The sequence below is a fragment of the Triticum dicoccoides genome, chromosome 6B, assembly GCF_002162155.2.
Source record: "Triticum dicoccoides isolate Atlit2015 ecotype Zavitan chromosome 6B, WEW_v2.0, whole genome shotgun sequence".
In the NCBI taxonomy this organism is placed as follows: domain Eukaryota; kingdom Viridiplantae; phylum Streptophyta; class Magnoliopsida; order Poales; family Poaceae; genus Triticum; species Triticum dicoccoides.
Window position 1 is genome coordinate 545009443 of NC_041391.1, and position 9660 is coordinate 545019102.

The window sequence follows — 9660 nt, forward strand, 5'->3', positions numbered from 1 at the left end:
AAGGGCGGCGGCGGCCAGGCGCGCCGGCGGCGGCGGCAGGAGCTGGCCGGGCGGAGCCAAGCGCCGGCGGGAGGCGCGGGGCGGCCACGTGGTGCTGCGGGATTGGACCGGGCGGCGGCGCGGGTTTTGTCCGGCGCGGGGGCGGACGTGTCCGGGCGCGGAGGAAGAAGGAAGCTAGGGTTAGGAGAATTCATCCGCGAATTTGGACAGGGAGGGCATATTTATAGGTGGAGGGAGGTAGGAGGCTCCAAATGAGGAGTGGTTTTCGCCCACACAATCATGATCGAACGACAGAGAGCATGGAGGTGACTTGGATGGGTTATTGGGCTGTTTTGGAGGGGTGTTGGGCTGCACACAAAAGAGGCCTTTGCGGTTACCCGGTTAACGGTTGGAGTATCAAACGGACTCCAAATGGCACGAAACTTGACAGGCGGTCTACCGGTGGTGTACCAAGGCCGCTTGGCAAACCTCGGTCCATTCCGAGAATGTTTACCACCCGCTCACGAAAAGAGAAAAGAAGGGGACGCCGGATGACATAGGAGTGCCGGATTGCAAAACGGACAACGGGGGAAATGCTCGGATGCCTGAGACAAACACGTATGCAAAATGAGATGCACATGATGACATGGCAAAATGCAACACGCAAGCAAATGACATGTCAACAACGGCGAATAACTGGCAGACACCTGGCGCATCAAATCCGGGGTGTTACAATTCTCCTCCACTAACAAGAGATCTCGTCCCGAGATCTTAGGAACGAGACGGAAGAGATAGAGGAAGAGGTGAAGTGAGAACGCAAGAGAGAAGAATAACAATGTCGAGAGCACTTGGTAGAAAAGAGGAACATCGAAAATGACGAGAATTGAAAGCTTACGAAATCAGATAGACTATGAAACCACTCCGTTTAGAACGAGATAAGAAACGAATAAGACTAAAAGGATTTAGGCAGCACTCCGGCTAAAACATGGAGGAATAGAACACGAGCTTGAGAGGATGGAATGATACTTGATGAAGACATGACACAAAACCTTCGGAAAGAATTGAAAGAGTTGAATGAAAAGAATGGAGAAGAAAATGACAACTTGTCCCACGACTGAAATTGAAAGCATCTTTTAGAAGGATGGTTTAAACGGAGTTGTTGAGAAAATCAACAACGAAAAGAATAAGCTTGTTGTGGTCTTATAGGTAACATCTCAAGATCATAAGGTGATAACCGGCCACAAACGGAAATGATTGGATAACTGAGAAGAACGAAGAAATGCAAAACTCCACTTCAAAAGAATACGGAGAATTAATTGCACTTCGAGACGTGAGAAGAAAAGATACTTGAACTCCACCAACAAGAATCTTGATGAACTCTTGAAGAATGAATTAAATCATGAAGAACCACCATGAAGAACTCCGGTAACGGAAAGGATGATGAGATAGAATGAAGGACGAAAGAATAAGATGAGCATTGCGATGATTTAGATGGAGGTTCCGATGAAATGGCCGAGAAAATTGAACTCCAGAAAGGAAAAAAAATGAAAACACTTGGAACTAGAATTTATTCCTCAAGAACAAACTCTAAAGAAGGGATTACTCACTTTGAGGAAATAAGAATAAGATTTATTGTATGCTTATCCTTCATCAAATTAAATTGATGACAAGCAATGGATTTTGCATATTACTTATTCTTCTTGAAAAGGATTAAGAAGTGACATATCGCAAACTTGAGAAGGTCTTCATGAATCACTGGTAGTATTGAAAAGAACGATTAATATGATAACCAAAGAAAAGAATCTTAAAGAACCACCGTTAGAATTCGGAAAATGACTGATAAAGATACTGAATCACCGGGAAGAATTAGAAGAACCAATATGCTAAAGGGGATTTAGATGCAAAATAACGAAGAGATAATGAGCTGATTAAAGAACACTTGAACGAAGCACCGAGATAATTGGATAACGGTAGCTGAAATGTGAGGACAAAGAATTCTTCTGGAATGATGGCCTCCGGTGAAAAGAAATGGGAAAACAACTTTTGAAATACTCCGGATGGGTAAGAAAAGAATATCTGACAAATGGAATAATTTGCGAGGATAACAAGACACAGAATCACGCATCCTCAAGAGAACGGGTAAGATTTAGAGAAACTCTTCTCCGATCTTCAAAGCTGAGAATGACGACGAGAAACACCACCGAAATTACTGAGATACTCTGGGAGAATGAAAAGCGAAGATGTTGAGGCAACAATGAAAAGAATTTGAAAGCGATCTTGGAGAAGGCAAGTGACTGATGAAATTCATTCTTACGTCACACTTGAAAAGAATTTGAGAATAACCCCGGGAGAATTAGAAGAGTCAGGTAAGATCCTGGGAAAAACCTGTGGGTTAGGGGCCACTAAAGAGAAAAACACCATTGGAAAGGGATTTTTGAAGAGATAGATGATGCACCAGAACAATTGAAATATTTGAATGAGGTGACAACCTCGAATTAATTGGAACACAGACGAATCTCCTAAGATGTCTTCCGAACTCCGGAATGATTGAATGGTGAGAGGCAAACAAGCAAGGAGAACACTTGATCCAAGGAAAAGGATGTGATCAACCCGAAAACTTGAAGTGAGTCCACCGGAGAAGAAAAAGAGATGAAGAATGTCAAACAAAACGAGAATTCACCGGTTGAAACAATTGTCGAAATACTGAAGAGGCTCCGAACGAATGAAATTGATGGTCGAAAGAGACTCAAACTCCGGGAAGAAAAAGGGTGGGAGGGCGGGAAAAACAAAGGCAACTTGGAAGGGGAACCGACGAATAACTTGAAGATAAAACACCAGTTGAAATAAAGCAAAGGCTTCGCACGAGTAGGATGGATACTCGATTACGAACTCTGGCTCCGAGAAGAAAAAGGGAGGGCGGGTGGGAAAAGAAAACAACTAAGGATTGAACTTGGCAAAGATGAAGAGGCTCGAGTCAACCTGACGAGAAATGCACCGGATAAAAAGAGCTGAGAACCCACGAACGAAAACCAACTGCGTGAACCTAAAGAAAAATTTGAAGGGGAAGAGGAGTAATTCAAAACACCTACGTCAAGATTCCTCACCAGAGCGGCGAAGGGGCTGAGGAGTAAAAAGAATTCCTACTCTCCGATATATATAATCCTAAGACTCAAAATAGTTTTCTTCTAGACCCAACAACGGCCAAACTACACGATCAATCAAGGGGGATCCTATGGTCGGTCGAGGCTCTGATACCAACTTGTCACGCCCAATATGCGATACTATCCTAAAGAGACTCAAAGGTCCCAACAAGGATAGAACCGCATATTGAAACGCTTTTGCAAGGTGGATATCATTACATCAACATCACATAATAGATGGGAATACATACATAAGGCATCCAATGCCACACGAATACAACATCATCTTACATAAGAGCACCATCCGACTACGGATGAAACACAAACAGAAACTCAAACGACATCCACCCTGCTAGCCCAGGCTGCCGACCTGGAACCTATCCCCCGATCAAAGAAGAAGCAGAAGAAGAACTCCAAAACAAGCAAACATCACTCTCGCGTCATGATCATCGCATAACCTGCACCTGCAACTGTTGTTGTAGTAATTTGTGAGCCACGAGGACTCAGCAATCCCATTACCATGGGTATCAAGACTAGCAAAGCTTAAATGGGTAAGGAAGGGGTAAAGTGGTGAGGTTGCAGTAGCGACTAAGCATGATATGGTGGCTAACATACGCAAATAAGAGCGAGAAGAGGAGCAACGGAACGGTCGTGAAGCTAGCAATGATCAAGAAGTGATCCTGAACTCCTGCTTACGTCAAACATAACCCAAAACCGTGTTCACTTGTCGGACTCCGCCGAGAAGAGACCATCACGGCTACACACGCGGTTGATGCGTTTTAATTCGTATCTGGTGTCAAGTTATCTACAACCGTACATTAACAAATTCCCATCTGCCACATAACCGCGGGCATGGCTCTTGAAAGTTTATACCCTGCAAGGGTGTCCCAACTTAGCCCATCACAAGCTCTCACGGTCAACGAAGGATATTCCTTCTCCCAGGAAGACCCGATCAGTCTCGGAATCCCGGTTTATAAGACATTTCGACAATGGTAAAACAAGACCAGCAAGACCACCCGATGTGTCGACAATCCCGATAGGAGTCGCACGTATCTCGTTCTCAGGACACACCGGATAAGCGAAGCGTACAGGTACCAACGTAACCCAAGCTGCCAAGGGATGGTCCCGCACTGTGCTCTAGTTTGGACCAATACTTAGACAAGCATTGGCCCGGGGGCTAAAATAAAGATGACCCTCGGGATGCGCGACTCCCAAGGGAAAAAGGATAGGCAAGGCAAATGGTAAAACCAAGGTTGGGCCTTGCTGGAGGAGTTTTATTCAAAGCGAACTGTCAAGGGGTTCCCATAAATCACCCAACCGCGTAAGGGACGCAAAATCCGGGAACATAACACCGGTATGCAGAAACTAGGGCGGCAAGAGTGGAACAAAACACCAGGCATAAGGCCGAGCCTTCCACCCTTTACCAAGTATATAGATGCATTAATAATATAAGAGATATTGTGATATCCCAACATAATCCTGTCCACCATGGAGCAATCTTCAACTTCACCTGCAACTAACAACACTATAAGAGGGGCTGAGCAAAGCGGTAACATAGCCAAACAACAGTTTCAACGTCATGCGTCTGGGTGATCGCCATTTTCGGTTCTCAGTGGCCTCAAATCGTGTGGGGCATTTCTTTTTTGGATTAAGGGACCGTATCTGGCCGGACTTTATCTGCCATTTTCATCTTCATCGTAATATGGATTCACGTCCCCGGCTCCCCTCATGGCATGCTGATTCTGAGCTGACTGGTTTGGCTTCCTCACCGGGTCCGGCGATTAAATCTAAATGGCTCTCTAACCAGAGTAAACTACCTTTGGATCCTGCGTCGGTACTAGTGCTGCAGAAATTGGGTTTCATTCCACCGCCGACGGACTTACATTCCGGCGAGCCTCCAGATCAGATCTCCTTTGGTAGTTTCTTGTCTCCGGTTTCTCCGGATTCTTTTCGGATTGGTTCCATATCCTTACCTATTTCTTCCGATATTCCTGGAAGGTTACCCTCTTTCCATGGTGAACGATATATTGTGGGTTTGTGGGATTCAATCCCAGATGATACTCTACTTTCTATTCTGGATGGCTGGCAGGCCGAATATGATACTGACAACATTAAGCTTATGGTGCAAGTATCATCAGTCCCCACGAAGGAATACATTTATAAAAGGCTATTGCATTGCTCTCTCTGTGATCGTCTTGGTCATGTTGACGAATCCTGCACTGGAGTTTTTTGTCAATGCTGTGGGGATGATTCTGGCGTCTGCGCTTGTTCGAATACACGTACTGATGATCATGAGCATGTGCCATGCAAAGTGGGCCCGGATCCTTTGGGCTTTCCGTGTACTGCATGTTCTGCGTTTGACCATATGACTAGGCTCTGTCCTGGGCTTCGTCGCTGCTCTCTATGCTCTCGTTTGGGCCACAAGTCACGTAAGCCCAAGGCTTGTGCTTTTCTCCCTCGTTGGGCCTGGAAACGAAAACATCTAACACAATCGGAGAGGATCTTGCCTCGGGCTGATGTGGATGAGTCTGTGGTTGGTAACTCTATGGAGGTTGGTATGGCCCGTGTTGTTAGGGATCCGCATGGTGGTTGGATATGGAAACAAAAGAAGATAATCCCGCACCACGCGGACGTGGCTAACCCCCATTGCTTAACAATACACCTACCTGGTCAGGGTGTAGTCAATTCTGCCTGCCAAAAACCCCAATCGGGTGAGCCGACGCTCTCCTCGAGTTCCACACCCACGCCTCCACCATCTCGATTCTTCTCGCCTTCGACCTTGAGCAAGAAAACCACACCTCCCACTCCGGCAAACTCCATCAAGCAGGCGCAGTCCCCGGCACCATCTACCATGGTGAACTTCCCTGTGCGCCCGTTTGCCTTCGCTCCAGATGGATCGACCTTTGATCGTGGGCCTGCTCACCGGGTCCAGTGTCACGTCATGGTGGTGGATGATCCGCCTCTGAACCATGATAGGTATGCCATCGTTTCTGTCCACCCTCCGGTCCCTGATCATTAGAGGGAGTTTTGGTTAGCCGAGGTCTGCCGCATTATTGTTGGAGATTTAGAGTATGAACTGCTAGATGACTTTGTTTACCCGCTGGGGATCGGGTGTGTGGTGTTTGCGGATATGGAAAGTAGAGATGCTGCCATTAGGGAAGGACCGCATGCTTTGACTGATGATTCCACCTTCTCCCTAGTTCTGCATGATGAGAGTATCAATATGCGCATGCCTGCTTTTGAATATGAAGTTTGGGTCATGTTTCTTGCTTTTCCAATGGACTATCAAACTGAACATTACGTCCATAAGGCTGTTTCAAATTTTGGAAAGTTGCTAGTCTGGCCCCGTCCGGGTCAGAACAAGGCTAGAATCCTTGTCAAATGTCATATCAAGGATGTTGCTGAGGTACCGCACAGTCTTGTGATTACCAGGGTTGGTTTACTGCCAGGTCTTGCCCGCTCGTGGTCGGTGCCTGTTTATGTTCTGAATGGTAGAAACACTATACCAAATTTGGTTGGTAATGAGGATGTTCCCTCGCTACTGAATGCATCTCCACATCCGTATCAGCTTCCTTACTACACCCTCATGCAGCAAGCACGAATCGATGAGATGGCTGCTCAAGCTGCTTTGAATGAGGCAGCCTGGAACGCCCCTGAACCTGCTTAGGAAGTTCAGGAAAATGGGTGGGGTGTGTGGCCTGTCATCCCTCCACCATATACTGGGTTCAGTTTCAGGACATTCTTTCAGTATGATGGACCGTCACTCATGGATGGTGTGGATCCGGAGCATAATGTGCAGGACAATCTGTCTGACATTTGGTCCTCTGATTCTGAGTTTCAGGCAGTGGAAGCTTTGGTTGATGGATTTGTGAATGGCAATCCTGCAGCCAGGTTGGAGTTCGTCAGGGCTGGTGGAAGTTCTGTTTATCTTTAGGTTGCTGTTGATTATGAGTTTTTGCTTTGGATCGGGAGTATGCTCAAGCGCATATATACACCAGCTATCACCTTCCAGCATGCTTCTCCTGAGATGTTACCCCTAAACCCTTTCCAGATAATTCAGAACCATCTTAATGCCGCGGCTGCAGCTTGGATTGAGTGTATGGCACCTGAAACTGATGTCTTCTCCATGATCTTTGCTACTGCATTTCAGTGGGGAACAATTGTTGTTCCATCGTCTTTGTTGTCTTCTGAAGTGGGGAACAGGGCTCGACTGTCTGCTGCGGACTGGGATTTGCCTGAACATTCTCCTGGCCTCAAGGCGATCACGCAGCTTGTCTCGGTGGATGTGGAATCTCAGATAGTGCCTCCGTCAGACCAGCCTAATGAGCTTCAAGTGATTGCATCCTCCTCTCTGTTTAATGCTCCACAACACCGCAATGTGTTAGTGCCTTTGGACACAACTGCTGTCAGACGGAGTACTAGATCCAACAAGTATGACGGATTCAAAATCAACCATGCTCCAGACACTAAGCGTTCCAAGTCAAGGGTGAAACCACGTGAGACTCCTTTTGTCAATGTTGTTTCTTTGGCTGCTGCTCCTGTGCAGGTGCCCAATGCTGCTTGCCCTCCCCCAACACCGATCGAAGATCTTCAGCAGATGGGAAGCAATTGTGGAATTGCTCCGAAAGCCCTCTCCCGTGAGAAGTTGCTAGATGACCAGCGCTCGTCGGTGGCGGCTGATGACTGAAGTCTTCCCTTCTGATGAATAAATCGTGGAACGTGCTCTCATGGAACATCAGAGGCATAAACTCTGATGCAAAACTTTTGGCTATTAGGAATGCGATCGATAGTAGCGGTTGTTCTGTGCTATGTATCCAGGAAACTAAGCGTGAATCCTTTGATCTTGCTTTTATTAAGACTTTCTGCCCTAAGCGTTTCGATAAGTTTGTTTTTGCACCATCAGTGGGTGCCTCGGGTGGCATCATTATAATTTGGAATAGTTCTGTGTTTATGGGCACACCTTGGTATGTGGATTCTTTTGCCGTGGGGGTTTCTTTTGTCGCCACGCAATCGAACGACTCGTGGAATCTGATCAATGTCTATGGCCCCTGTTCTGGTCAGCGTCGAGTGGATTTTACAAACTGGCTCTTTGATCTGAATATTCCTGATGATGAAAATTGGATCATTCTTGGCGACTTTAACTTTATTCGATCCACGAACAACAGAAACAAACCTGGGGGTGACGCTGCGGACATGCTGTTATTTAATGAGCTCATCCGTGCACAGTCGCTCATGGAATTACCTGTGAAAGGCCGAGCATATACATGGAGTAATATGCAGGATGATCCTCTGCTGAACAGTTGGATTGGTTCTTCTCGTCGTCTTGTTGGACCACCTCATATCCAAACACAATGGTACTGCCTCTGGGGAAGCCAGTGTCCGACCACATTCCCTGCGTGGTCACAATTGAATCAAGCATCCCCCGATCCAAGCTTTTTCGGTTTGAGAACTTTTGGACTAACCATGATGGGTTCATGGAGGTTGTTGCTAACTCCTAGTCTAAGGCATGTCACGCCCCCAATGTCGCTGCTCGCATATGCAAAAAGCTTAAAACCCTGAGATATGATCTTAAGCGATGGAGCAAGGGTGTCTCAAAACTTAAAATTATGATTCAAAATAGTAATGAGGCTTTGGCTATCATGGACACTCTTGAGGATAAACGACCTTTATATGTCCCGGAGTCGAACTTCAGGAAGATCTTGAAAACCCACTTACAGGCCTTGCTCAAATACCAGAATGAATATTGGAGGAAGAGATGTACTATCAGGTATTTTCGCTTTGCTGATGAGAACACTAAGCTTTTTCAGTCGCTGGCCACAGAGAGATATCGACACAATGCCATTGCCATGCTTAGAGTTGGCGACGTGGAAATCCATGACCATGTTGGCAAGGAGGGGGTTATGTTCAATACATACAAGGAATGTTTAGGTTCTTCTAAACCCACCAACATGAGGTTTGATATCTCTAGGATCATCCACTGGATCGATGGGTTGGATCAATTGAGTGCGCCTTTCTCTACTGATGAGATAGATGATGTTATCAAGGAAATGCCAAGTGACAGAGCCCCCGGCCCAGATGGTTTCAATGGTTGTTTTCTGAAGAAGTGCTGGCAAATCGTCAAGTCAGATTTCTACGACCTGTGTCACGCTTTCCATGCAGGTGGGCTTGATATCACTAGCGTTAGTGAGGGGTACATCACCCTAATTCCAAAAATATCCTCTCTGGAAACGGCTAATGATTTTAGACCAATTACCTTACTGAACTGTTGTCTGAAAATCATTACAAAGATCTTGGCTAACCGACTGCAGAAAGTTATCCTCAAAATCATACACAGGAACCAATATGATTTTATCAAGGGGCGGACCATCCAAGATTGTCTTGCGTGGTCGTACGAATATATTCATCAATGCCACTCGTCTGCGAGAGAGATTGTCTTGCTTAAGCTTGACTTTGCCAAGGCCTTTGATACGATTGAACATGCCCCCATGGTGGAAATCATGAAACACATGGGATTTGATGACAAGTGGTTATGTTGGATGGA